This window comes from Poecile atricapillus, chromosome 9 (assembly GCF_030490865.1).
Source record: "Poecile atricapillus isolate bPoeAtr1 chromosome 9, bPoeAtr1.hap1, whole genome shotgun sequence".
Taxonomy (NCBI): domain Eukaryota; kingdom Metazoa; phylum Chordata; class Aves; order Passeriformes; family Paridae; genus Poecile; species Poecile atricapillus.
This window is the reverse complement of record NC_081257.1, coordinates 14,528,767-14,556,233: the sequence shown is the minus strand read 5'-3', so window position 1 is coordinate 14,556,233 and position 27,467 is coordinate 14,528,767. Positions and strand designations below refer to the sequence as shown.

The 27,467-nt window shown below is 41.9% G+C and overlaps 1 long non-coding RNA gene across 6 annotated transcripts in view; it reads right to left on the bottom strand.

The window, feature by feature from the left end:
* The window catches only part of LOC131582357 (uncharacterized), a 58,454-nt gene extending 31,850 nt beyond the window's left edge, over positions 1–26,604 (bottom strand). For all 6 annotated transcript variants that reach the window (XR_009278320.1, XR_009278319.1, XR_009278321.1 and 3 more), the window contains exon 1: positions 25,022–26,604. This is a non-coding gene — a long non-coding RNA (uncharacterized LOC131582357). The remainder of the gene's footprint in view (positions 1–25,021) is intronic.
* Between the last annotated feature and the right edge of the window lie 863 nt (positions 26,605–27,467).

Genomic DNA, 27,467 nt, shown 5'->3' with positions numbered 1-27,467 from the left:
AGTGTGATGAACTGCATTCATTTTATGTGATGTGCAATCTGCAGTCCTGCTGCCTGTAATGCATCTGCTTTTCTCTGTGGGTTTAATTTTCTGATCTCAAGTGTTTTATGAATTTTCTTGGGGTCTTTGGGATTATCTGTTATCTCCTTTACTCTCCCCTGGACAGATGCAGAGAATTTACAATATGTCAAATCTCAAGACATTTTGTCTTAAACTAAATGTAACAAATCAAGATTTTGGCTGCAAAGAACAGATAATCATTTTTATCCACCTGCAAATATCTTATTCCTGCCCTGAATTGCTAGAGGTATTTTGTGTTTGAATTAGGATTTCAACACAGTAGAGTGCCAGAAACTGGACCCACTATAGGGAACACCACGTGGAACATATACAGCTTCATCCCCAGTGCTAAAACCCTAAGTAGACAGATCTCTATTCACATGAATTCAGCTGCACCTGAAGCAGTCCATTGTCTTTACAGAGCATTATGTATAAAATATTAAAGCAAACCCAGCCTGTACTGCACTGCAGGCACCTATCAGGGCTTTGCACTGGGCCCTGGATGAGCTTTGCAGGCTCTGAAGCCATTGCCTTTAGCTGTGCTTGAGTTGATTGCACTGGTCATCTCTGATCACCATTGCAGTTTTTACTCCTAGCTATGGCTTGCTTAGAAATTACATTACTGCAGATTGACTTTGTGCCCTTCCTGGAGGCACAAAAGAGATTCAGGGCATTTTTTTCTGATTTCTCCTGTCTTATTTCCCTCTCCTTCACTCAGGTTTTAAAATAAGCAGCATTCTGATGGGCGGATGATATGGTCTAGTATAAAAATGACTAAGAACGTTAATTGTCCCAACAGTAAAATTCCTATCAGCTTTGTACTAGGCGTTATATTGAACTTTCATGGGATGGAGCACTTTTCTTATAGACATCACTGGTGCCTTTTCCTGATCAGGACACAGAGCTGTGCCTCATAGAGTCTTGCATTTCAAGGGGTTTTGCTCAGCCAATGATCTGTCAAAACTCCAGTTTACACTATGCCCTGCATTGTGCACTCAGTAGTATTTTGCCACTTCTGAACATACTAACCTTCTCTATAAGCAGAGGGGAAGCTGGTCAGACAGACAAATCCCTCCTTATCTCTTAGTCATAACCCTGATCCACCTCAGATGATTTAAAGAGCTTCGTACATATTAATCTGTCAAATAAAAAGGAAAAGAAAACGGCTTCTTTGCAAACCACTGTTTGAAAACAGAAGTTGCAGAAAGATTCCTCACAACCTTACTTGCTCCCACTCATACACTCATATGTCCTACTCATGGGCACATATTTCACAAGAGATGGCACACTACATGCTGTTCTGTTGAAAAAAAAAAAAGAAATTGAAATTCAACATCTCTTTGGAAGTCCTTGTATTAGAAACTAGCGCCTTGACTAATTAATTCCTTAACTTTCACCCTATGGCAAATGATGGACTGGTGTCACTGACAAAAAAAATACCTCTGACCCAGCAATATTCAGGTAAATAATGGAAGGCTGCAAAGGTGGTTTAGAAACAATTATACTGGGAATTTTCAGATTTAGCAAGAAGTCATGCGGTCTTCAGAGTCAGTAAATTTCCACAGACAGTTTCTGTTCTTCGCCCCCCCTTGTGGCAAACATGGCTGAGCCACCAAACATGTCTCAATCGGTCTGTAACCTGCTCTGCCGCAGGAGCCCTCGGAAAATCCCAGCCCAGCAGACACCAGCTGTGCTGGGATATGGCTGGTGCCAGTAAAGACAGCAGGGATTTGCACCGTCACTGCTTGTGTGCATTGGTCAGGGAGGCTGAAGTCAACTGGCTGAAACACATCAAAAGCTTTGTGCAAAAAAAAAGACCAGGAGTGAGAAGAAAGGAGAGTCATGGTTTGCAGAGGAAAAGTAACTAATTTCCAAGGTCAGGGACCCTTGATACAGAGAGAAAATGAGAAGTAGAGAGGGGAAGGAAGGCATGTCATCACCTCACAGCATGATCCTTCTGGAGTAAATACAGCTTTGCATGTGCTCAGTGTGCCTCGCCCTTTCCTCCAAGAGGAGCTCTGTGTTGTTTATATCCTAAATGGTGGATTTCCACCTTCATATATCTTCTCATTTTGGTGCTGCTGGCACATAAAAATTTGAATTTAAGTTTCTAAAACCAATTAAAATCCCTGCCCCTGACTCTAGTCTTAGCTGTTCCCTGCCAGTGTATGAACATGACTCTCCTTCTATAAGGTCATAGTTAATAACAAGCTAAATATGTCCCACCTAGAGGACCTAGAGGGTCATGGTGTCAGTCTACATCTTATAAGTAAACATGAGAGCTTATTAAAGGCCATTTCCCCCCAAAATTACCTTAAATTTTGGGCCGTGACAATGAGTCAGTGCATAACTCCTTTGGCTAAAGACATATAACCAATTTTCTCTTCAGTACTGTGCCAGGGAATACATTAGACAGCGGACTTCAGGCTCCTGCCATTTCTGACCTCCCACTGGCTCACAGTGCCTCAGATGGTTGACTTGCATCACACTTCTCCTGGACATGAGAATACATTTACCCAGAAAGGAGATCTTGATGCTCTGGTTTCTGGAAATCACAAGAAAACACAAGGGTTGATGCTATTAGCAGATGGAGACTTTTCCTGTTCAGAGCACTTTGAGCCTGTCACACTTATTGGAAAAGTGGGTGTGGTGGGAGCAGCACCACAGGCCCAGCTCTCAGTGCCCATTAGAGGTAAAGATGCTGGGCATGAGCACATAAGTAGGATTAGCAGGTTGGACTTCAATAGATCAAAGCATTTAAGACTGTATCTGCAGAGTTGAATAACTGAAGGAAGTCCAAGGCTATTGCAAGTGCATTTTTACTGTCAATGACAAATTTTCCATAAGTACTGGCAACCTTTCTCTGGATTTCATCAAAATAGCTTCTAAAAGAGATTTTGAAAGTCCAAACCCAGAAAGAATCACCCCAAAGAAGCTCTGAAGTGATTTCCTTTAAAGAGAAGGGATAGGTACAGGAATTTGCTCATTCTCTTGTCTCAGAGACAGGCAGTGGGATTTTGCACAACCCAGCAGCCTGGCTCAACCATCCACGGGATGTTTCAAGTTCTCCCTCGGCAGGGCATATGTCCACCTGAAAGAGCAGTGATTGGGAAGGAATTGCACAGCCACTGCCCCAGCCTGAATATTGTGAGGCTCTTCCAGACCAGCTCTGTAAACAGGAATTACCTTTTGAACCCTTAAAAACCACGCACCATATCATTCTGGAATGGCGTTAATCTCCCGGTCGTGGAGGTCAAAGCAAGAGTTCTATTATAAGCTCTGTGAAACACATCTCCTTCCCAGCCACTCACTTGCAGGGAACAAAATCCAGTCAGTCAAAATGATCCATGTGTAACAGGACACCAGAGCAGGCATTTGAGGGAAAGTGGGCGAGGCATTTTGGAGCTGTGAGACCTCCGAGCTGGTGCCGAGCCCTTGGTGAGGCAATACTGGCTCAGAGCCACAGTCAAGGAAGCAGAAGAGACATTTTTCTCTTTGCTTCCTTGCAGAGGACAATGGTCTATTCACACACAATATCAGCTGGAGAGGCCACGGCCCCTGCTCTCATCCAAGGTCCAGCAGGGCCTTCCACGGTACTCCCCAGCATCAGCTGTATTCCCTGCCTTCCCCTGCTATGATTCCATCTTCCCTAGAGCCTCTGCATAGTCCTGGTTCATTTATCTCAATAGCACTTAAAACACCCGAAGCCCAGGAAAGACTGGACCTTGTGGTTACAAATGACAAAGCCCCAGCCTTGGAGTCACATTGGCTGAGCAATGATTGACATGTGCCAGAGCACCCTGATCCCCAGGGTGTGGTAAACTGGAGGTAAGCTGAGAACCCTCCACATCTCTTTCTTTACCATTTTTTCTTTGTATTTTCCTCGGGGTCAACAGTGTGCATTGGATTTGCTGATAAACTTATCAGCAGCAGAGTGAAACATCCGTTTCATTTGTGCTGTTTACACAGAGGCTTTTTCTCCAGTTGGAAAGTTGGGATTCAGCGAACAGGGTGACCCTGTGTTTTCTTCCATGTCTCACAAGCGCTGCCCCCAGCAGTGTGTGCCACATGTCAGAAGATGGGGAGAGACTCTGCACCGGGGACCAGCCCTCCTCCACCCTGATGCTGGAATCTTCACCTCTGCACTGGAGGTGGTCTATCCCCACACATCATTCCCAGCCCCAACCCAACCCCTAGAGATGAGGAAAGGCTGTGGCACAGTATGTGGACGCCGATTACATCTCCAAACAGGAGGAGCACACAATCGGTGGGATCCGCCTGCTTTCCAACCCCTTTGTGCTCAGGGGCAGAAATACAAATAAGCCTCAATGTCTTTTTCCTGCTTATATGAACCAAGATCCGTTTTTCAATAGCAGGCCCTGTCAGATAAGTATTCCCTATTCTCAGTAGTTATTTTTGGGAGAGAAAGCCTTTTGCTGGCTCCCATGACACTCCCCCCTCAGCACTTGGGAGGTGCAATGGGATGGCAGGTAGAGCTGTGATTCAGGGATGCTCCTACACCCACTGGAAGCTGGTGTTGCCATGCCAACCCTGTAGCCTGTGCACAGCCAGCCCAGGGCACTGCAGGCTGCTACAGTGTCTGAGCTTTTGCACATAGGTCAGACCTATCAGTGGAAGATTTGCTTGAAGCTTTGGTTGCGGGATGGATGACTGTCCCACTGAATTTTCAGCTCACCAGCCTATCTCTCCACTTAGTCTTGTCCCAAAGAGAATAGCATCACACACTTTATGAAGGAGTTTTCCCCCCTAAATTAATTGCATCACACAACCATTGCTAATACCCCGTGTTGTTTCAGAGAGACCACAGAGAGAGAAGTGGGTAGGAATGGCAACAATCCTCCCAACAAGCCCAGGCACCCCTGGCAGAGCCGCACCCACCCTTCACTGGCTCAGCGTGTCAGGTCATGTGCTACCTGAGACAGCATCCAGAGCCCATCTGAAGCACTCACAGCACGTGAGCAATTACCTTTCCTCTGCTTAGACTCATCAAAAGGGGCATTTTAAAAACTGTTTGTTCCAAAAAGCACTAAGTGACAAAGTCAGCTCTGTGCAAAGCCAACAGAGGTGGAGGGTACTGCACACAGTTCATAGCAAAAATACTCGTTTGTACTTTATTGCCTTGTTGGAGAAATCCCTGGGTAATTTCCTTGGTATTTCTAGCTTACTTCCTTATTGCTTTCTGGGTAAACTAGGTCAAAACACTTGCCTTGTCTAAGCCTTGGTTTGTCAACATATTAAACGAAGGCAATGGAACAAGTTGTTCTCTGCACTTTCTGCATGGAGTTCAACCTTACGGAAAGTCCATACAATGCCCTTCTTCTCCTTCATTGGAGCCAAGAAGGCCTTTGAAATCCCCAAACTCAGGCAAGCTGAGGAGTGTTGCATATTGCTATAGGCAGTTCAAGAGCAGCATATGTGAAATGTGAACAACCAGATTATTAAGAAAGACATACTCAGAATTGCACAGCATTTTGTCCCTAAATGAAAAAATGTGCATCACCTACAATTGTTTTTTTCTTGATCAGCCTGCTGGCTAAAGTAGGAATACCCTTACAAATCACAATACATAAGTCTCAAGAAGTATTATAGGAACAATGAGACTCTACCACCCACTGTGCTGCATCCCAGATCTGGCTGCTCCTTCCCGAGATACTGCAGTACATCCCAGCCTCGTTGGCTGTCACTCTACTCACACTGTTCATTCACCTGCACTGATTTTCTCAATAAAAAGCTGAGCATTTAAAACCACAGTACCTTTGAGGGCTCTGCAGCATGTACAGTGGGATCTGATAAAAGGAAAACCACTGTGAGCAGACAATACAGACAGAGAGTGATCAGGTGTCTTTGAATCTGAATTAATACATGTGGCTATCAAGTTCGCCTTAAGAAAAAAGGTTAGTCTGTGGCATCCCAGATGGGGAATGAAAAATTTTTTTGAAGAAGGTAGTTTGTTTTTTTAATAAGATGTCAGCCAGCAGTAATGTTTTACTGCACTGTTAACCTGTAGGGTAAAATATACCAACAGATACCACATAAGACATAAGACTGCTCTTCAGAAAGTTTCTGTATTTCGGTGTCTGCATGAAATATGACAATAAACCAGGAACAATTTTATTGTACATTACATTGTATCAGCACTTTCATACTTCCTAATATAATAAGATCCAGAAATCTAGATAGATTTTTTACTTATGTGATTGCTTACTTCTTTTGCATTTCAGAATTTGGGAGCAATTTTGGCATCAGGTCTTTAAAAATGTAACCACAATCTTTTCAAGAGCAGAGATAACCAAACTGAGAATTTTAACTTAGCAACACCTCCACAGGGAAGCAGAGGAAGAAACTGTTGTCAGATCAGTATTGCCATGACTGTTGTTTCTTATAGCATCCTTTGGCTGCCTTCGACTACCTAAGTGGCCCTTTCCTGGCTCCTCCTCCTCACTGTCCCACCTGTGGGCTATATATCTTCTGTTTCGTGGCCCTGCAAGGGCTGTCTCCAGTTTATGATATCGTCACAGATTGTTACTATGAACCATATAGCCAGCCTTGGTACACAGGTTCAATAGTGCAAGTCCTTTGAACTGCATTCCTCAAGTCCACTTTTCATCCCATTATCAGATTGGTACTGAACAAAGGCCAAGTGGAAAATCCCAGTGTGACATGCACATGCTGTCATTCACATGATGGCTATGATCAGAAAAGGGCTGGTAAGAGACCTCACCATATTCTGAACTATGTGAATTATGTGTATTTAGTCTAATTGGAATGATTTCTGATATCTCGGGGTCAGAGTCTCATAATTCAAAGGCAAACATTTTAGAGCACTTGTATATTAATGGCATATTGTTAGCCAGAATCAGAACTAGTTCTGCTTAGTCAGATATCTTGGATTAAAAATATTCAGCCAGAGACTCTGAGAGATGATCTTGCTCCAGGACTTAAAATAAGGATTGTTTCCCTCACTGCCCAGCTATGGCAATTACACAGCCAGGGCTGGGGCTTCCAGACAACAAAGCTACTTGAAGATATTGGCAAGGTCCCTCACTGCCTGTTTGAGAAAAAAAACACCAAATACACACCAACAAAGCAAACATCTAATTTTTTGACAGTTCTAAAGCTCGTTTGCTTGATTTCTTGCTAAAGCAGAGTAAAAGAAATTGCCATAGTGATGACTTTGGGCCATTAAAGGATCAGGTCCCGTGCTGTGCTGCACAGAGTCTGTAGGAATGTGCATCCTGGAGCATCCCTGCACATACACTCCCCAGAGGGGCTTTGCAAACTGCTTAGATAACTGTTGCATTAAATTACATTTAGCTTAAGAGATCAGTTGACTTCTGGCTCTGATTTCTAATAACTGGAAGCATCTGACATAATGAAAGCCCTTAGAAATGGCACAGGGAAAGAAATAAATGTGCTAATTAAGCTATGCAGAGTGCCTTGAAGAAGAGTGCTCCACTTCAAGGATACTCTGACATTTCTGACCCATTACAAGCAGCAGCATAAAAATTTCAGGAATTTAATGTAGAGTGTTTAATTGAGACAGATGAAAAGAAATCAGTAGAATTTAAAACTGATTTCTTCTCTACAGCTTAGTAAATATTCTTAGCCACTAATGTGGCTAACTTTGATTACAGGAGGTAAATCATTCTCATAAATGTGATAGAAAACCATGCAGGCCTAGCACATTTATGATGAATTCTTTACTTGCAGTGCAAATGGAAATGCAGTAGTCCTATTGCTCCATCCTGCTTAGCACTTAAATACAGTTTTTTTTCATTTATGTCCATCATTTTAACCTGAGGACATGGAGGAATGTTTTGAATTTCACATATGATACATACTTTCTTTTTAGAGTGAACCTGTGAAAATACAGCTCAAATAATACTATACTCAGCATTTCTACCCTCCAAAGCCTCTAACTTTTACAGTATTCTCACAGGATACATTTTGGTTTATCTGTCTAAATACATGGTTAAACTGAGGCTTGAAAACCAGAAAGTTACCAGGGTCAAAATGCATGTTAGATACAGAGTTGGGGAGAGAAATTCTGATCCAAATTCCAAATTGTTATCTCTACCAGACTGCTGGTATTCCTTTCCTTGCTGGCATTTAGGAATACACTATCTGGATGCCCCATTCATATAAAAGGTGTTGAATAGGAGACCACTCTTCTTCTTAGGATGGTTTGAAGACCCTGGCCTCTACCTTACAAGAACTTCTACTTGTTTGTTAAATGAAAATGTGTGAATTATTACATAACTTGTGTAATAATTTAATTAGCAGAAAAAGTCTATCCTCCTGTGTTGTAAAATAGCTCTCATTTTTAAATTACCCTGAGTTACTCAATAGTCAGCACCTGATGTCTGTTTTCATCTGGACTCACCACATCTCTGAAGCATGTCAGAGTATCCCTTTCTATAGCTATAAATAAGAACTTAAAACATAGCCCAGGCTATGATTATTTTGGAGTTTTGAGTTTAGTTCATACTCATCACAGATATCAAACTGGGTTAACCTTTCCATATTTCATGTCGCTGAATATTAAATTAATTTGCTGTGATTAACACAAGAGGGTCATTAATGAAAGCTCTTTCCATCCAGGTGGTTTTATTCAGTGTCTGAGGGACATGAATACTTGGATCAAGTTTCTCTAGACACATTTTTCAATTTTTCCTGTTAGTGGGAACCCAGAGGACTGGATATGCAATCTTTGACCAATCCAGTTTGTGACTCCAACTCTATTTAATCCACGTACCAGGACAGCAGCTTGCTACTATCACTAGCTGAAAGAATTGCAGCGGAAGTGACTAATGAACCTGAAAAATTCCAAATATAGAGAACCTATAATTCCAGCATTTTTCCCTCTGATCTCCTAACCAGAGCAATATCCTGCAGAGAGAAATCTAGATCCCACTGAATGTGAGAAAGTTGGCTGGGAATGGCAGCAGCACCTCTTTGATGGCAGAGCCAAGGAAGAAAACTATCTAACTCTTCCATTGCAAAGTTTCCACTGGATCAAAAACAAAACAAGCATTCAGTTTGGTCATGCAGGAGTCTGGCTCTAAATACTCATCTGGGCCTCCTATTCTTTCTCCAGCTGTGGATGCTGCACCCCCCTGCCTTTGCTTCTCTCCTGCAGCCCCCTAGCTGGCCTTGGGTAATCTGTGCTCTGACATGTGCTGCTCTGCATTTCCTAATGGGCCTGTGCTGGTCTAAGCTGCCTTATAGGGTAATAAACTGAAAAAGGAGAGCTTTAGATTAGATATTAGGAATAAATTCTTTTCTCTGAGGGTGGTGAGGGCCTGGTAACTGATTACCTAGAGCAGCTGTGGATACCCCATTCCTGGAAGTGTTCAAGGCCAGGTTGGATAGGGTCTGGAGCAACCTGGGATAGTGGAAGCTGTCTCTGACCATGGCAGGGGCATGGAACTGGATGACCTTTAAGTTCCCTTCCAATCCAAGCCGTTCTGTGATTCTAATAAGCCATTTGCAGTTTTAATACAATAGGATACAATAAGGAGCAAGAAAGATTGTATTTCTGTTGCTTTACTTACATATGGAGCAATGTAGCTGGCTCTTGTTGTCTCAATCTTGTGCTATTAATAAAGTCCATGTGAGGAATATACACATTTACATCATGGGTGAAACCTGTACACATAACTGGTCTCAAGCTAAAATAGTTTCCATGCCATGTGTCTCCATATAGCCCATCCTTCTGGCACATGTGACCCAGAAATGTGTCATCAGGACTCGTGTAGTCACTGGACTGATGAAAAGGAATTCAAGGGAAACAGAAGAAGCAATGCTTCTGTTTGATGCTTCTGATGAGCCTTTGCTCAGCTTGTTGCTGCTGCTCTCTGTAAAAGTTAGCAACACATAAAAAAGATGTCAGCATCCCAACCTGGCCATGGTTTTACATTTTCATACAGCAGCCTCTTATGTAAAGCCGTATTTTCACAGAGATTATTAAGAAAAAGGAACTAAAAATTCACAGCTGTCAGTTTTTAAAAGCTAATAATAACTCCCACACAATGGCTGAAAGGCAAACTTATACCTAAAGACTTGCAACTGGCATCACTGACACTTTTCATTGTCTGATCAAACCATTAAAAATAAAAATAAACAAAATCAACAGAGAAAAATATTCTAGATTTTAACATTCTTTCCCATTTCATAACCAAAGCTGTGGTCAGCAACATGGAGCAAGAGAGATGTTTGGTTATAGGTCATGACTACAATCCAACAGTCTCACTGGCATCACATGGAAAACTTACAAATTAAATGGATGTCCAAATTAAAGACATTCAGACTAAAGATGAAACATCACAAATAACCCTATTTTGTCTAGTATAAATAAAAATCAACCCAGTCAAATGATCAGGAAGATAACTGATGCAACATTGTTCTTTCGGGCATTCTTGTCAGTGATTTACCCAGTGTTTTAAATGCCAAAAACAATTAAGCTAGTGGACAAGCTATTCTAATCCTCTGGGCATGAACTGTCCTCCTAATGTTTGCTCTCCAGGTCTCCCCACAGCCACATCCTTTGCATGTCCCACTTCTTCCTTCCAGCCTGCAGCTGGTGACTCACTGTTTAATCAGTGCAGCCATCAGGATATTCACCTGCCAAATCACAGCAGCCTTGGTCTCACTGCCATGACCTTTGCTGTGCCTATTCCTGACTTTTACTTATTACTCCCACTCATTGCACCACATCTAAACTTGAGACTGTCAGTACTTCAGGGCAAAGCTCCCACCATGTGTGGCATGAAGCCCACCCTCCATCACAGTGTGTGCAGACCCTATGGATGGTCATAAGCATCTTAACTGCCCAAAGGATGAAAGGACCACCGTCCTCAGGCTGAATGAGGTTTGAAATCCAGGGTAAGACTTCCACTGGTATCAACAGTGCTGGATGAAGCAGCAAGGGGCTGATCCTGAAGGTAATGCTAGATGCCACTTGAAGGGTCTGCATCTCCTCAATGGTAGGGGATTCCATCTTGCAAATTGGAAGTCCTAAAGCCAACAAATCATTTTAACAAGAACTGTGAAACTCCTCCAGCAACACTCATTAGAAAGTTACCTGTCACAAAAGACACGAGGCAATAAGGAGTCTGGAGGTGTAGGGGTCACCAGAGGGTATTTTATCTTTCTCTCTATATTTTCCCCAGAAAAAAATAAAGGAGATAAAAGACAAAATGTGAGTTTATGTCACAGCAGAAGAATGTCTCTATCCAGAGGAAGATAAGCCTTTTTCACTGAAGTCAAGTAATCTTCAAAAGATGACTGAGCTGTATTGCCATGCACTCTGCAGTTTTGTACAATCTTTCCACTTCCTATACTTTATGTAAAAAAGCTACATTATATATTACATTATATAGCTCAGCTGATCTTAAGGTGTGCCCCAAGTCCAGTTACTAATTAGAAGAAGGAAAAATATTAACGTAAATGACAGGAATTTCATCGTGTCAGACTGGTGGAAACAGTCAGACACAGTGTTTGATTATCCATAGATGGATTACCTGAGCCATGGATTGGCCTGTTCTGTCTTTTCCTTACAGCTTTGGCTGTGTCAGAGCCAGGACAGAGACTCTCACCTGCTTACAGCTTCCCGGAGCCCCAGGTTATCTGTGGCTCTAAGGAGATGCACTTTCTGCATGTTAAATGATGAGCACACTGATTAGTTACTGTCTCACTGGCATGTGTTTTACATTAGCTGTGGGAAATCTTCCCCCTCCCTCTCTCTGCCCTTCTTCATTATCTGGATAACTGGCTGCAGATCATCTCTGAAGGAGTATGTTTGGGAGTCATCACAGGAGTGTAGTATGAAAGAAAGAGCTCAACCGTAATAATATCCTAGTTATAAGAACAGAAAGGCCACATAATATGAAGTTTCTGCCTTCCAGGCCCCTGTACTTCAGATCCCACTTTGCATCCAGCAGTCAATGCTGACACTTTCGCACAGGCCAGGCTCGTGCCTCTGCAGAGCTCATCAGCTCCCACAATATGTCTGGAGAAAATCTGCACTTCAAACATGGATCTTGGTGAAATTTCATGATATAGAAATGTATTAAGACAGCAGCCTGCAGAAAAGCAGGGTATGACAGCAGTGATCTCCAGTTCTCTTGCAAACACACTGCTGCAAAAGTGTATTAATTGTATTTATGTTGATAGGTGACAGAGGGACTTCAGGGTGCTCAGGCACTTTTTGGGCTCCACAGCAACAGGAAATCTTTCCTCAGTGGGGTGGAGCTGGAAGCCTTAGTCTGAAAAATCTAGCTGGTCACTATCCAGACCACAAGGATTTCAAAATATATGGTACCCACAGGCTGGATCTACCCACTTGCAACACATTGCTTTCCCTGTGCAACCTACTCCCTTCCAAAAATCCCTCAATTGTTTTTATTCCAACTTAGCTCAGTTCTCTTCTCTGAAAAGACACAGTTGAGAAAATACAAACTTTTGGACCAAATTTGAATAATGATTCTATTCATAGTTTCTGAACTCTCCTTTAACCATATTAGCAAGACAGCAAAAGACTGAGCCGCACAAACTCTTCCATAGTGCTTTCATAGGTACCCAGAAAGGGCACACACAGCTCAGGACACGGAACCTGGCTCAGAGACACGAAGGACAAGATGAGGCAGCTGGAATACCTCAGGCTGGAGGAACTGACCTATTTCATTGTAGCTGAGCAAGGATCTCAGCCCATGCAGACCCTTCCTTTCCTAGAGCCTACTTTTCTGATCCTCCTAAATTTGTTACCTGTGTTACACTATTATTTACCCCAAGTTTACTTATTTACTTTGCTAGTAAAAGCTAGCTACACAAGGGGTTGTGTACATTTTTTTTCAACTGGATACAATCATTGTGAGTTTCCAAAGTCACCACAGTATCATCTACCACACACAAAATTCAGGAGTGTAACTTCTCCGAATTATTCAGTGATATAAATTCTTGGAACACGAGAATGTTGTCATACATGTGGGAGCACGGCTACGCAGAGATAACACCTGGCAGCCTCAGGAGACTTGCAATGGCAAGTTTTTTTTTATTGCTTTCATTATCTCAATTCTGTGTATGGGATGTTGCTGGAAATCATGTGAGTTCCTGAAGGTCAGCTCCTCTCCTTGTAAATGTGTTTAAGAGTTTCACTTTTGGATTGCTGGAAAATAAAAGGGAGGTACTACTCAGTCAACTTTTGCTTTACAAAAAATTCATGTCCATGGAAATAATTTTCATCACTTATACTAATTTATAACTGTCATGTCCTCCGTTTGCAAGGATAGCTTCCTGGCATGAAGGTATGAAATGTCCTAGATTTCATTTACGATGACATTGTCATCCAAAAATAGCTAAATGAAATTACAATAATTAAATGTACTCAGCTACATTTTCCCTGAGAATTTCTGCATGCTTTGAGTGTGGGAGAAGTGACTCATTCTTCATGAAGAGAATGCAGTATAAATCCTGCTAATTATTTGTACTGAGAGTGGTATCTACAATTCATTAATTATATGAAAGTTACAGGGCTCTGGCACTTTTTAATTAATATTGCAGCTGGCTAAGTTGCAGACACTCTGCAAGACCTTGAGAAATCATATTTTAGATAGGGTAGAAATACTTTAAATATATTTTTATTCAATATATTTTAGTATTTCTTCTTTGAACATACTCGCCTGACAAATGAAACAATCTCAGCAACTCTGGCATGACAAAAAAAGAAAGGCTCAGCTGCAGCTAGAATTCAGAAATAGATATGCAGCACCAAGAGATATTGTGCACTATTAAAGGATTCTTGGAATGAGTGCAGGACTGGAAGTGAATCCCCTGCCATTTATCAATCCCCTATTACTAAAGGCCTCATTCCAGAACAACTCTCAGAACTAGCTAACAGGTTGTTAACTAGTAGTCACTACTATACAAATTAGAAACAAGGGACTGGCAGGAGCCCAGGCACTGTGGCACAGGCTGGAGCCCCCCCAGCCCATTTCCCAAAAGGTCTCTGTGCTGCCCATGCCCGGATCAGCCACGGCTCTGCCCAGTCCCACCGCTGAACCAGCACAGCAGAAAAAGCTGCCAGCAGCAGTGTGTGTTTGTATAAACCAGGAAGAGATGGCAATATCCAGGGAAGAAGAAAGGAGAAGGAAGATGAGGAAAACAACACATGAGGTGATGCAAATTCCATCAAGCTTGAAAGAACCTGTCAAGTCCTTATCCTGCTATAGATAAGTTGCTATAGTTAACTGAGCTGATCCACCTTGCTGGTAAACTGAATCCAATTCAATTGCAGTGCTGTTTGTATCCAGGCTGATGTGTGTCTGTGTGGCTGTCTCTAGGACATACATCAGGAAAATAATGGAAAGCACCAGATAGCATCAGTCAGGTAAGATGGCTGATGTTCCCTCTACAGTCCAAAATGTTGCAAAAATACAAAATAATATTTTAGGCTGGGATGACTCAGAAATCAGCATCAGCTTGCCAACTTGGAAGGCCTTAGGATGTTTGCTTCAAATAGTATCTTGGTAACAAATTTGTATGTCACATTCACATACAGAGATCCATACATAATGAGATGAAAGGTCACAGCTCCTTAGGAGAAACTCTGTTAATATAGAAATACAAAGAGAGTCTGCTGTCTACAAACAGAAAACTTATAGTCCAAAGGCCCTTCATTAAGTGAATTGATCTATTTCCAGAGCTCTGCCCTGTAACAGCCTCCAGCAAGAAAAGTCCATTATTTGTTTATTTGTTTTCATGGGGTTGTTTGTTTTTGTTTGTTTGGGGTTTTGTTGTTTTGTTGTTTGTTTTTTTAAATCCAGGAGTTTTATCATGCCTGGCTTTCAATTGGGAGAATTATATTTTGGATAAAGAATTTATTCTGAAGGCTTATATTTCTAATAGGCTGAAACCAGTTAAGTTTTGTTGTTTTTTTTGTTTTTTTATTCAGGAAGTATTCCCTTTGGTATTTAGGAGCTCCAGTACGAGGACAGGGATGAGCCCTTACATTATGTATCAACAATTGACTTATAAACCTGATAACAGTTTGTTTTAAGGGTGCCATCACAGAGATGAAATCTATGACCAGCAGTAACAGGAAAAAATTAAGAATGGGAGTAGTCAGATTGCATGTGAGAATCAAAAATTCCTGACAGTCCCCTGAAAAATTTCCTTTCAAGGAGGATGACATATACCTTAAAATGTTTTCAGGTGGTATCAAGGAAAAAAAAAAACCCTCAAATAAACCAACTGACTGAAGCACACTGGAAATTAGGTGTACCTGAAGAGATGGACTGGGTCAGCCATAGGACTAGATTATTATTACACTAAAGACACCAAACACTTAGATCACAACACAAACTGACCATAAAGATCCTGTAACATTAGACCCTTTCTTTACTTTGCATGGTCACCAGTCACATGTGAAAACCATGACAATTTCAAGCATCATGATGAGATTTGTACTATTTTCCCATGGGTTATTTTTCAGACTGGAAAAAGATATTTGGGGAAAAATGTTTTGGAAACTGAAGTCACATGCTTTGATGTGAAAAAACAGCCAGACTGAAATGATATATTCTGACCTTAGCATTAAATAGAATTCATCAGTTTCTTACAACAAAACACAGTATGCTTTGGAAATTAAAATGAACTTCCATATGATTGGAGCAGAAACCTCATACTTGATTTCTGTGCATTTGACATGAAATACATAAACTTTTGATTTATACTTCAGCATGTTTCAGTAGATCCCAGATAGCCCTAAGGGCAGCTACAAAACTAAAGGTAATTATGAAAATAAAACTTTGAATTTCTCAAACAAACCAAAGGTTTGGTTTAAATCCTGAAAAGAAACTTGTGGAGACTGGTCCATGATGGTTCACCAGAACAGGATACATAGACTGGTTCCACACTAATCTGGCCACACCTGAAGCACATCTATGAACAATCTCTATGGCTGGCACTTAGGATATATGCATGTAAAAGCCTTACCTGAATCTCACCTGCAGATTCAGTCTGGACCATCCTGCTAAATTAGGTGCCTTCAAAAACAAAGCTCCCAAGGCCCTCAACAGAGAATGTAAGATTAGGCATCACTTGTTTGATCAGTTAGCTGCTTTTCGAAGTTGTACATACTTGACATGAATTCATTTAATCATGTAAAGGTCTAGAAAGTATTTAACTTGCTAGAAACAAGCAGAGGCAGAGAGTTTCCCTGTGCAGAAGTCCCTAGGTCTGGCCTGCCAGTAGATTTAAAGCTCAAGAAACCCTACTTCTCCTTCTTCTCAGGATTGCACTCACCTCTCCTCTCTCTCTCCAGCATTTATTTCAGTCTCTGTAGTAGCAATTGGGGTAGACAGGCAACTTGGCTCTGCCTTGCTCTGTGGCTTACAGAACCTTGTTCAGTCCTGAGCAGGACTCTTCCCTGCCATCTTTGAGCCTAAAAGACAGCACCCAGGAAACCCTGTAGCTGCAGGGTTATAAAAACCTTCCTGTCAGTGAACACCACTCAACAGAACACTATTAAATAAATAGCACATAGTGGTGTTGACTTTACCTCTGCGTTGTACCCAGCACGTAGCCACAGATCAGTATTGCACCACACAGACCTAATGTTTGCTTTTCAACTATGGCCTCTGTTGGCTTATCCCCTCCAGGCCCATTTCCCACCCTTGACTTGAATCTGTGCTATTGCTATACTCCCTCTAATTGCCAAAAATTGCTTGTCTCCTCCATGCCCTGGGATTGTTCAAGGTATCCATTTCATGGTGCTGATGCTTCTCTTGTATTGAAGCCAGTTTGGTATCACAGAAGATGACATTACTAAAACTTAAAATGCTTTTCTTAATAATGACATGATACAAAATTAGTAATGTAAGCTACATTAATTTGCTGATCTGTTCCACTTTCTTCCATTGTATGAGAATTATAAAGTAAACCGCACAAGCTCTCGAGAACAGTGTCTTACTCTCAACACACATAAATGCAGGGCCTAGCTTTGGTAGATTTTGAAACACGAGGACAGTAAAGGAGGTCATTTGGAGACTCACTTAGTGGTAATTGTCTTATTCTGTGTATATACTAGCTCTACAGACCTTACTTTGGCCACACGTTAATCCCACCTTGTATTAACTTCCACACCAAGGTATCCAATTCAGCACCAGGGACTTCTCACAGGGAAGGAGCACAAGAACATCCCTCAAACTTCTTAAGGGAGAAGAATTTGACCTTCCAAGTTAGACTTTAAAACTTCACTACAACCTTGAAAAGCCTCTGTTCTCTTCCCATTGAAACTGATGAACCTTATTTTTCTTGGCAGATCATGTTTCCCAGAGACCTGCCTCTCGTCCCTTTCTCCTTGTCCCACATCCTTCCCTCAAGAGCTTTCCTTGCTCCCATCTCCCTAATCATCTTGGGCTCATTTCCAGCAGTGTGCTATAAACAGCCAGTCTCGTCAGCTTTAAACTTCACCAGTTACTGTTTGTGAGGCAGGAGAGGGGAAAAGGATATTCCAAGGGGACCCCTTTGACGTGACCATTCATCTGCCTGCATCAGCAGTTCCCAAGCCTGTCGGCTCCCACCCTCATTTCCGGGCTCATGACCTCCCTTCCATCAGCGCTCCTCGGGGTCGCGACCCCAACCTTGGAAACTTCTCATCTGGATCAGTCAACAGTGACACCTCAAGAATAATTTTCTAGCTGGTGCCATGTTTGTTTATGCTCCTCAGGGGCGTGATTACCCTGGAGTTCAGGTTCAAACATGTCTCTTTGCTTGTTTGTAAGTTTGGAAAGAATTTCTGGGTGTCATTCAGCCAGTTGATAGCAAACTCCAACTTTTGACTGTTGTGGTTAGAGACAATAATATCCTATTAACTGACCTGGTATGGCATTAAGCTCTTGGTTGCAAAGTTCAGCCGTGCTTGGAAGAAGTAAAGATTTTACTTCTCTGCAGAGTCTGAAAACATCATTGTTTTCCTTGCTTGCATGTCACGATCATTCAGATATAACAATTACTGTGCCCAAACCACTCCTTATTCAATGACACGATTTCATCCCCCACGCTCTGCACCCTCTCTGCTGCACACACGCATGCAGGCAGCTGAACTCTCACAGCTGGCTTTCTGCACGTCTGGTTGTCTTTCTCTTTATGGTCATTGAGACTGTGTGGGTAGTGAACATTGTAATATTCTAATTTCCCACTCTGCTTTGCCATCTTTGCTTGCTGGTAAAAGGGCAGTGGGAGGCAGAAAATCAACGGTGGTTTGAAGACATCTTGAAAACACCACTGAATTGCTAAAACTGTCAGAACATTTGCAGTTTGGATGTGCTACAGCAAGTCCTGCTTTGGAATTTCCCTGGAATTAAAATAATTGGCCATTTTACAACTACCTGCTTCTTCTATTTTCACATCACATCCTTATTCAGCCTACATGTCTCTGTAGAGGTGGCTCTGCTGCTGCATTCAAGACCAGTTCCTTGAGCTTTCCTGCCCACAAAATCTCTCTCACCTGGTACTCTCTTACTCTAAGTCTAAAGCAGTTGTTTGACTTTTTCTTTAACCTCAGTGTATTTCAGCGTTACTGTTTTTCAATTTAAACAGCCAAGCGATGTCTGCCTAGACAGACCAGGCTGGAATTTGGGGAATGTAAAGTGGAAGCTTAGCAGTAGCAGCAGCACCTGGGCGCAGCCAGCGTTCATACCTGCCTTGGGAAAATATAAAATGTAAATCTCAAGTCAAAGGGAAACCAGGTAATACTGAGTATTAACTACGGGAAACCAGTTATTAAAGTGTTTGAAAGGACACAACACCACCTCTGCACTTGAGAGGGATAAAGTTATTCAAGATGAGTCAAGGAGGGAGAGAGAAGAAAGACATTTGTGACTTTTCACCACTCGGGCACATGTGAGTACATGAGGCAGCTGGATACAATCCCTTTTTCTAATTACTCAGTCTCCATATGAGGTTTAAGCATCTGACTTTGGATGCTGCCAATAAAAGAGATTAGGCTGAAAATGTTTCAGCATGAAAGGCAACCACTGAAGCGAACATCAGGGCTTCTCTCTCCTACGAGCATGAGGGCAAACCCCTCAGCCTGGCAGTGCAGGTGAGGAAAACAGTCATGCTTTGTTAGAATGAAACTTGGTGAGCATCAGAGCACATCAGTATGGAGAAATTCCTGTAATGATGTTCACAAGCCCATCACTTGTTTGTCACTGCACTGCACTTGCAGAAGGGTTGTGGATCTCTACTGATCCGCAAATGGTTTTCACTTTCTTCCTGTTTTTTGTTGTCACTTTGTTCTTACAAGAGTGCACAGAGGTCAGGTTTACCTTCTGCCTTCACTTGTGACATTATGAAATAGAAAACTCCTGGAGATGTCAAAGTGATGGACTAGAGAATCTGGTGTGATTATTGCTACTGAGTTGAGCTTACCTGAAATACCTCTGCCTGTGGCATTTCCAATTCCAGCCAGGAGGATTCAGATGGGCAAAGCTTTCAAGGTTTGTGGGCAATTACCTGGTTGGTGTTGGATTTTGCTTTTTTCTTCTTTCTAAATGTATGTATTTGAATTTTCTTCAGCTGGGAGGGAATTAGAAATTTTGCCAGAGAGGAGAGAGCACTGGACTGATCTGAGATCTGCAAAAACTAATCCAACCTCATGCTTAGAACATGTGTCTTTATGAATAGTGTTCTACATAAAAGAAAAACTGTACTGTTAAATGCAAAAGAGATTCCAAAATTAGAATAATCATATTCATTGTTAATGCACATTAAAAAAGGATTGGTAATATGTATGGGCTAGATGGAATTTAGTAAACAGGCTGACAACTAAAAATCTATTGACCAGTATAGGAGATACAAAACCGTCTTTTGAAGAAAAGGGCCACTATCAAAGGTTCATGGCTGAAAAACTAATTAGAATACAGCCATTGTAGCTACATGATATTTATATAATCAGATTAGAGAACCATTTGATTTATAAAATGCACAGGGACTCTTGTTTCAGGGGTGTATGGAAGCACACTTTGAAGTGTATATTTCCTATCTGGATGAAGCTCTCATGTACAGGTGCAGAATTTGTAAAACATCCAAGAAAACACAAAAGTCCCTTTTAAGAGAGAGACTCCTCCTTCCAGGAAAAGTTCTTCTCTTTGGGATTACAAGACTATTCAGCTAATATTAGTATTTGGGCTATTTTTGCTGATCCAAAGAAACCAAACAGAACATGGAAATGTTGGAAGGTCATGGGTTTAATCTTGTCAAAGGTACTTTCAGGTTTTGTTTTTTTTTAAGTTAAAAGGCCATATGCTTTATTGATCCATTGAAATATGACACTGGAAAATATTTTTCAGAAAAAGTGGATGTCAAAGGGTAAAGGAGTGGAGTTCAGCTGCATCTCCAGCCTGGCTTTGAAAGACACATATAACCACAGTGCTTCATGTAATTTAAGGTCCACAGGTCTCTCCTACCACTGCCAACACAGACAAGACTCCAGCAGGTATCATCAATACATGTATTTTAGACCTCAGGGTACCAGAAGACCTACCCTAAACATGAATAATTTAGGGAAGAGGGAGTTTCTTGGCTTTCAAAAGATGAAAGTACTTTTGAAGAAAGAGAAACTTTGCTTGCAAATCACATAACAGCTGCAGAGGAAGGGATGAAGAGAAAGTCTAAAGTGAACTCTGCTGGCCACTCTGACAGCCTTCCCAGACAGCCAAATGAGGAAAGTTGAGCTGGCACATCTGAGGAAGGTTCCCAGGGCCAAGGACTGTACACAAAATGATGCTAAGGGACCCACTCTGCTCAATTTATTACAGGAAGATAATCATGTTTTCTCATTTTACTCATTTATTGGTTCTGAATGTGCGCCCATTAACCATATAAACTGTAGAGGGGAAAAAACAGTTGGTGAAATAATCCTATAAAAGCAGCAAGGGAATTCACTAAAAATCTGTAATTCTGAGTGAGAATGACTGTCAGAAAGTTCATAGGGCTTCCTGTGTTATCCTCTACCTGTCAAAGGAAAGGATCTAGACAAGGTCTTATTTGTGAAGTTGAAAAATCCACATAGTCCTTGAAGGGAGATGAACTCTTCAAAATAAAAAGAGTGCAAAGGGAATAATTCAGCAGAGTTTGTTTCTTCTTGCCCTTCATTAGAGTATTATTCCCTAAACCAGCCCAGCAGGAAGGAGAGACATGGAAAATAAGTGGAAGAAGGTATTGCCATGAGAGCAGTAAGCCTTACTCCACCAATTCTCAAAGTAAGAAGCTTAGCTCTATTATATGATGATAAAACAATTTCATCTGAGACACCAAATCTTCAGCCCCAAAGATAGAAACATTTTATCTGCATCTGAGAAATGACAACGATTCTATAAACGCGGAGGCTCATGGGATTACAATAGCTTTCTTAGAAGATGCTGAAAGGCAGAGATGCCAGAACAAGATCAGGGAAGCTGAAACTGATGGTGCACAAGATTATATGAATCAACCAAACAGCCCAGTGATGCTAGGATCAAACAGATGGGACGAAAAAACCGAAAAAATGACTGCAGGCCAAGGGTATTTGAACTGTATGTGAACACATTTACATTCAGTGTGGCACTATCCATGTGTCACACACAAAAGTGGGACCTACACTAGCCCTGAGGAATACTGCAAAATTGCCTTATGACAAGACATTCACTCATGACATGGACACTTCTCTAAATTAACTGCTTTCTAGAGCCAGATAGTCTTTCAGTTTTTCTTTTTTTAGTGCTTTTTAAATAGCTTGTTCTCCAGTGACCTGGAATCACATGCTTGTGCCTTTGATCATTCAGAGTATTTCACAAATTCTTTGGGAAAATACTCAGACCAGCCCAGATAAATAACAGAGCTATGCCTGTCAGAAACTCCCTTCTCTACCTGGAACCAGCTGAAGACAGGGGGAGATGTTTCCACAGTCAGCACCAGAGCTAAGACTAAGGAGTAGAAGGTGCTCACCTGTAAGTCTGAGCTCTAGGGTTATTGCTAACAAGAAGAACGACCAATATAAAAGGTCAGTGGAACGACACAAGTAAAGATATTTACCACCTGAGGGTGCAGAACTGAAGAGGAAGGCTGGGATTATATCTGGCCAGCTCCTGTTGTATCATGAAGTGCATCTCTGCAGAGGAAGTAAGAGACAGGTTTGACCATATAGACAGAGACAGGCACAGCCAGAGCTGATCTCAGGAGGATGGCAGAGGTTATTGGATGGGCTCAGTCACCACTTGGGAAGAGCAGTGGAGACTTTCCTTGGGTATGAAAGGAGCTCACAGCAGTGGGATTTGAGTGAACTGCACTGGTGTGCTTTTAGTCCTTGGGCTTTACTAATTTTCATATTTACATGTCTCTGGACTGGGAACATCAGTGTATCTGTAGAAAGATCCCTGTTCTCAGCTGTCCCAGCTGCATATACATAACAAGGACAGAAGGAGGCACAGAAGTGTAAGAGGCATGAAGAGATTTTGGGGTCCTTGCAGTCCTTTGTTTTTTTCTAGCAGGCACTAGAGCACATGAAGGCAGATCTGAGATGTTTCCCAGGGTTTGCAACGGGCCCTGCCTGCAGTGCACTTCAGCATGGCCCATTTCCAGGGTCCCTGTGCAGTGAGTCATGAGCTGAGAAGAATACACAAAAGAAGTTGTTCTTGTCTCTCCTGCCCCCTTTCTACAGCCTCTGAGAGCAGCCAGGACAGCATATAGGAGGATAAGTGCAAGCAGGAGTAAAGTGCTACTCCAGAAGTGATTAAGAAGTCTGTTAAATAAACGGGCCAGTAAAACTGACCGGGAAGTCTGATGCATTAAGTCTTACAGAATGGATCATCCTAGGAAGGAAACTACACAACTTCAATTATGATGTGTAAGATCACCACAGACCTCAACAAACACTCCACAAGTCACCAGGAATTCACTAGCATGAACGAAAGCTGCTCCACTGAATCCTGCAATCCACTGCACAGCAAATTGCCATAGGACTGAACCCCAAAGTGCTCCATGGGGATCCATCATGTACCACTGAGGCCCAGGAGCCTCCTCTACCAGGCATCTCTGTATGGATGGCCTAACTCATTCTTTCAAGTGTACCTGACATACAGAAAAAAAGATTTAGGAACCCAGAATGATGCCTCAAAACTGTACAGATGTTAAAAGGCACAAGCCAACAGCACATACAACCCTTCTTCTTGCTGTTCAAATCTAAGAAATATGCAACAGAGGGCAGTGAGTTTTAATGCATGATCAGAAGCTGCTGTAAAAGTTCTTGTGGAAACATGAGATCTATTATATTTATCACAAATTTGCTAAGTAAGGTTAATACCCTGGCATTGACCCTGCCTCATATGCCCTTAATAACATTATTATGCTTTGTCCTGTTAAGATTTTACAGCAGAAGAGATAATACATGGTCAATAATCCATTATAAACAGGTACTTTTGTTCTTGCCCCCTTGCCCGCAGCCTCCACCCCACTGCAGCAGGGAAGACACTGCTTCAGCCAGAGAATTTGCTTCCAATGTCAGCCTATAACCACCATATCCCTTCAAAAAAAGAAACTCATCAGACATTGTGGTCTTTATCCTGGCAGTAAAATAGCCTGCATGAATATCAACATTATCATAAATCATTCAATTGCTGAAAGTCATCCTAACATCAGAAGGAGCTGAATAGCAACCATTTCTCAGTCCTTATGCACATCCACTCACAGCAGCTGAGCTGTGGGAGTATAAAGACCTATTTTTCAGCTAGAATGATAATCAAGCCATTCCTCATGTAAGAGTGAATTCATTTGCCTCGGTATTAGTCCTAAATAAGAATACCAGAAATTGATATGTAACCTCCAACTCAAATGAAGATTAAACTGAGGCCACCAAACTCCTTTATTCCTTAAAACACATATAAAAGTCCCAGCAAGATTCTTATCTTGGTGTGAATCTAAACATACTGAATAAAATTTAAAAGTCACCATTTCAGACTGTTTTTTCTCAGCAGCCCCAATGTAGCCATAAAACTCAGAATCTGTCCTTAATATCTCTGCACACTGGTACTGTGCAGAACTAGCTCCGGACTATTTATAGCTCACACTATATATACACACTGCAGCTTCCAAAGGAATATTTTATCTTTTGGGAGGACAATGCTTTCAGTAATGTAAGAAGCCAAAGTTTTGCTTTAAAAAAACCCCAAACAAAACCTCTGCTCAAACCCTTAACCTGGAAGAGTAGCCCTGCACTGCCAATCAGATAATGGGCTTAATTCTTACATCACACTTTATTTGTAGCTCACTGTGTAGTTAATGTTTGCAGCTTATCTAAGAGGAGAAATGTGAAACCAGAGTTTTAGAACAATAGAAACAAGGCTGTCACCAGCAGGCTGCCAATGAATCATGTCCCTGCAGTCAAGTTCTCCCAGAAGGTCATTTGTAACAGAAATACATCCCTGCCTGAGCTGGCAAAATGCTGAAAAGTGTTTCTCAGTTTTATCCTAATAAAACATCGAATAGATCAATTACCAGAACAACTTCACTTGGTAGGATTTTTAAGTTCTGTTGTCTGCAAGAATTAACAGTAAAGGTTACTGAGTGAGCAGGCCTGCTTGCTTCTATGTCAGAGGTTCTAGAGGTGGTTCTACCCTCAATCTAAATTCAAGCTACCAAAAAACCTTTTACAAACCTTAGGAAAAGTGATTTCCTGTTCTCTTTCACATTTTCAAAATCAGAAAATAAAAAATTAAACACTAAGTAACTTTCTTCCATTCCATTCAGAACAGAAGCCCTGAAATCATGGAAAGCCAGCAAGGTCTGCAAGAATGATTTGCCAAGAGACAGAAAGCAGCACTGATACTTTTTTCCTTCAGTTCAGAGAGAGATGCAGAAAAAGGACAAGGAAGTACCGAAAAAAAAAAAGAAAAAAAAGTACCTGAGTCATAAAAGCTGTTTTTTGCTCACATGGAATTATTTTAAAGTAACTGCGGCTTAAAAAAGAAAAAAAAATATATTTTCTGCTGTGCTTGCAAAAGAGCTCCAGATTTCCTGCAAGAGAGAAAGCAGATGACGGGGGGAGCTGTTCTTTTAAGAAAAATGTCATTGGCACAAACAGCTGGCACTTAGTGATGTGTTATTTATATGTGCAGTTGCTCGTGTTTTTTAACAGATAAGAAAGCATTATCTCATTTGTGATTCAGGTGAGGAGCACAAGCAGCTCTGCAGCGCCTCTGGGCCACGTTTCTTATCGTATCAGAAACATCTGTCATTTTGCAAATGAGTTCAAATAAAAGTGCACCAAATATGCAGTTTCAGGATGAGACAGCATTATGCTAGGAAACCAGAAAAGCAGCCTCCCCCTGCAAATGCTGGGGTGGTCTGTCCCATGTTCACCAGTTGGGATGAGAGCAAGGACTATGAAGGGGAAGGAGAGAAAAAGAGAGAGACCTTGGAAGTGTCATGGTTATAAATTATCCTTTCTCTAGGAGCCAACTGTGCCTGAGAACTGGCTCACTCGTGGGGGTCTGGCAGTTCATGCTGCAAAATAATTAACACATCATAAACAGACCTGGCTGAATCCTGGCCTTTGTTGTCCAGAGGACTTTACTCAAGAAAACACCGATGGGCTGGGGTAGGAAGGATGCATGGAGAGGTGGCCAGCATGGAGAATACCACCAGAAATGTACTTGCAGGGGCTCTGCTCACAAAGATGGAAATGAATCTATTTTAAGGGAAGCTGAGGATGAGCTGGTAGGAGCTTCCACATCCAGGGAGGGCAAGGTGTGCCTCTAGTCCAAGATGAGGGGAAAAAACAGGGCATGCTCATGCACTGACATTCACTCCTGCAGTAATGCTGCACAGGGCACAGAGTTAGAACAATTCATACTATAGACCATGTTTTCCTCTGGCTGTGTTTTCCAGAGAACTGGGCTGGATCTAGTACCCCTGTGAGTATAAGGGAGTTTTTGCACTCCTCTTTAGTAGGAACAAAGACAACTCAAGGTGGCTTCAAAATCCGTCATGCCTAGAAATGTCTCTGTAGCTCTGGAAGCTGGCAGCTGGATTGAGATCCCCATATGTGTCACACTGAGCAACAGCTTCCTGCTTTGCCTTTGGGCTTTTATTAAAAAATACAGGAGAAAAATGATTGTGTCGTTAGTACTTTCAGAGAAATCCCTTGAACTTCAGCTGATGCACAGGGAAAAGCTATGGACAGGCTCTGACTGGGTTATTGTTCCTTTAGCCTGTGGACAGCCACATGCTGCCTTTTCTGTCCCAACAAAGACCCCTTTGGTGACCCTTTATGGCTGCTGTACATCCAGTTGTAATGTACAGGATTAAATGTGAAATAGTCTCTTTTTCTCCCCCAAGGAGTACAGGCATGCAGCTTAAGAAAAATAGGTGAAAATACATATTTTAACTTCGTTTCTAATCTGAAACCATATATTCTTAAATATGCATACATCAGCAGAAACATCAGGTAAGGGCTCCCACTCTAAAACAAAGAGAAACATGCACTTTGAGCCCTCATATGAAATTGCAGTAAAAGCCCAACCCAGTAATTATTTTCCTTGATTTTCAGCCAGACGAGGCACAAGACAAATAAGTCATCAAGGACAAATAAAAGGAGGTTCATTCATCGCACTCAGGGCTGGAATCTTTAATGGTCACCAAATGAACTAAGATAACTAAGTAACCATTGTAAATATTAATCTTTAAAGGAAAACAATACTCCCAACAACAGGAAGCCTGATAAGACATTGGATGTGGCCATCAGTGTTATGGAGTCTCTCTAATTTCCTTAGTTTTTTCTTATGCCTGTAGAGGGATCAGGAAGGGGACCATATGGTATCTCTCAAAGGAAGTAAATTAACATTATTAATAGCTAATGTGGGAGAGGTGAAACAGTGATTGTTCGTTCTAGTTGTTATTGTGCTTTTGTTGGGGGGGAAGCCTGCCTGCTAGTAAGCTTAAGCACTCAAGCCAAATTCAAAATCTTGTATTTATAAACAGAGATCTGATAACAGTTGCCTAAGCATCCATGATGCTTTGCCAGCGCACGCACATCGAGCTGATCCGAAGGGCCTGTGTCCTGGGGTTTGACCCAGGAGTTAGCTCACACAGAGGAGAGCTCAGGCTTTGGTCCCTGTCCCCAGATAACAGCTCACAAGGACTCTCACATTCTCCTTTGCGTTGGATTAGTTTGAAGCAGAAGGACAAGGATGGGTAGATCTGCACTACTGAGGGACACAACTTGTCCTCTGGCATCCACTGAGGCAGTGGATCAAGGGGCCACAGAGGAGGTGGGTTCTCACAGGCAGTGGTCACCCTGTGGGACATCTACTTTTGAACCCATGGTGTTGGCACAGCTGGTTTCCAAG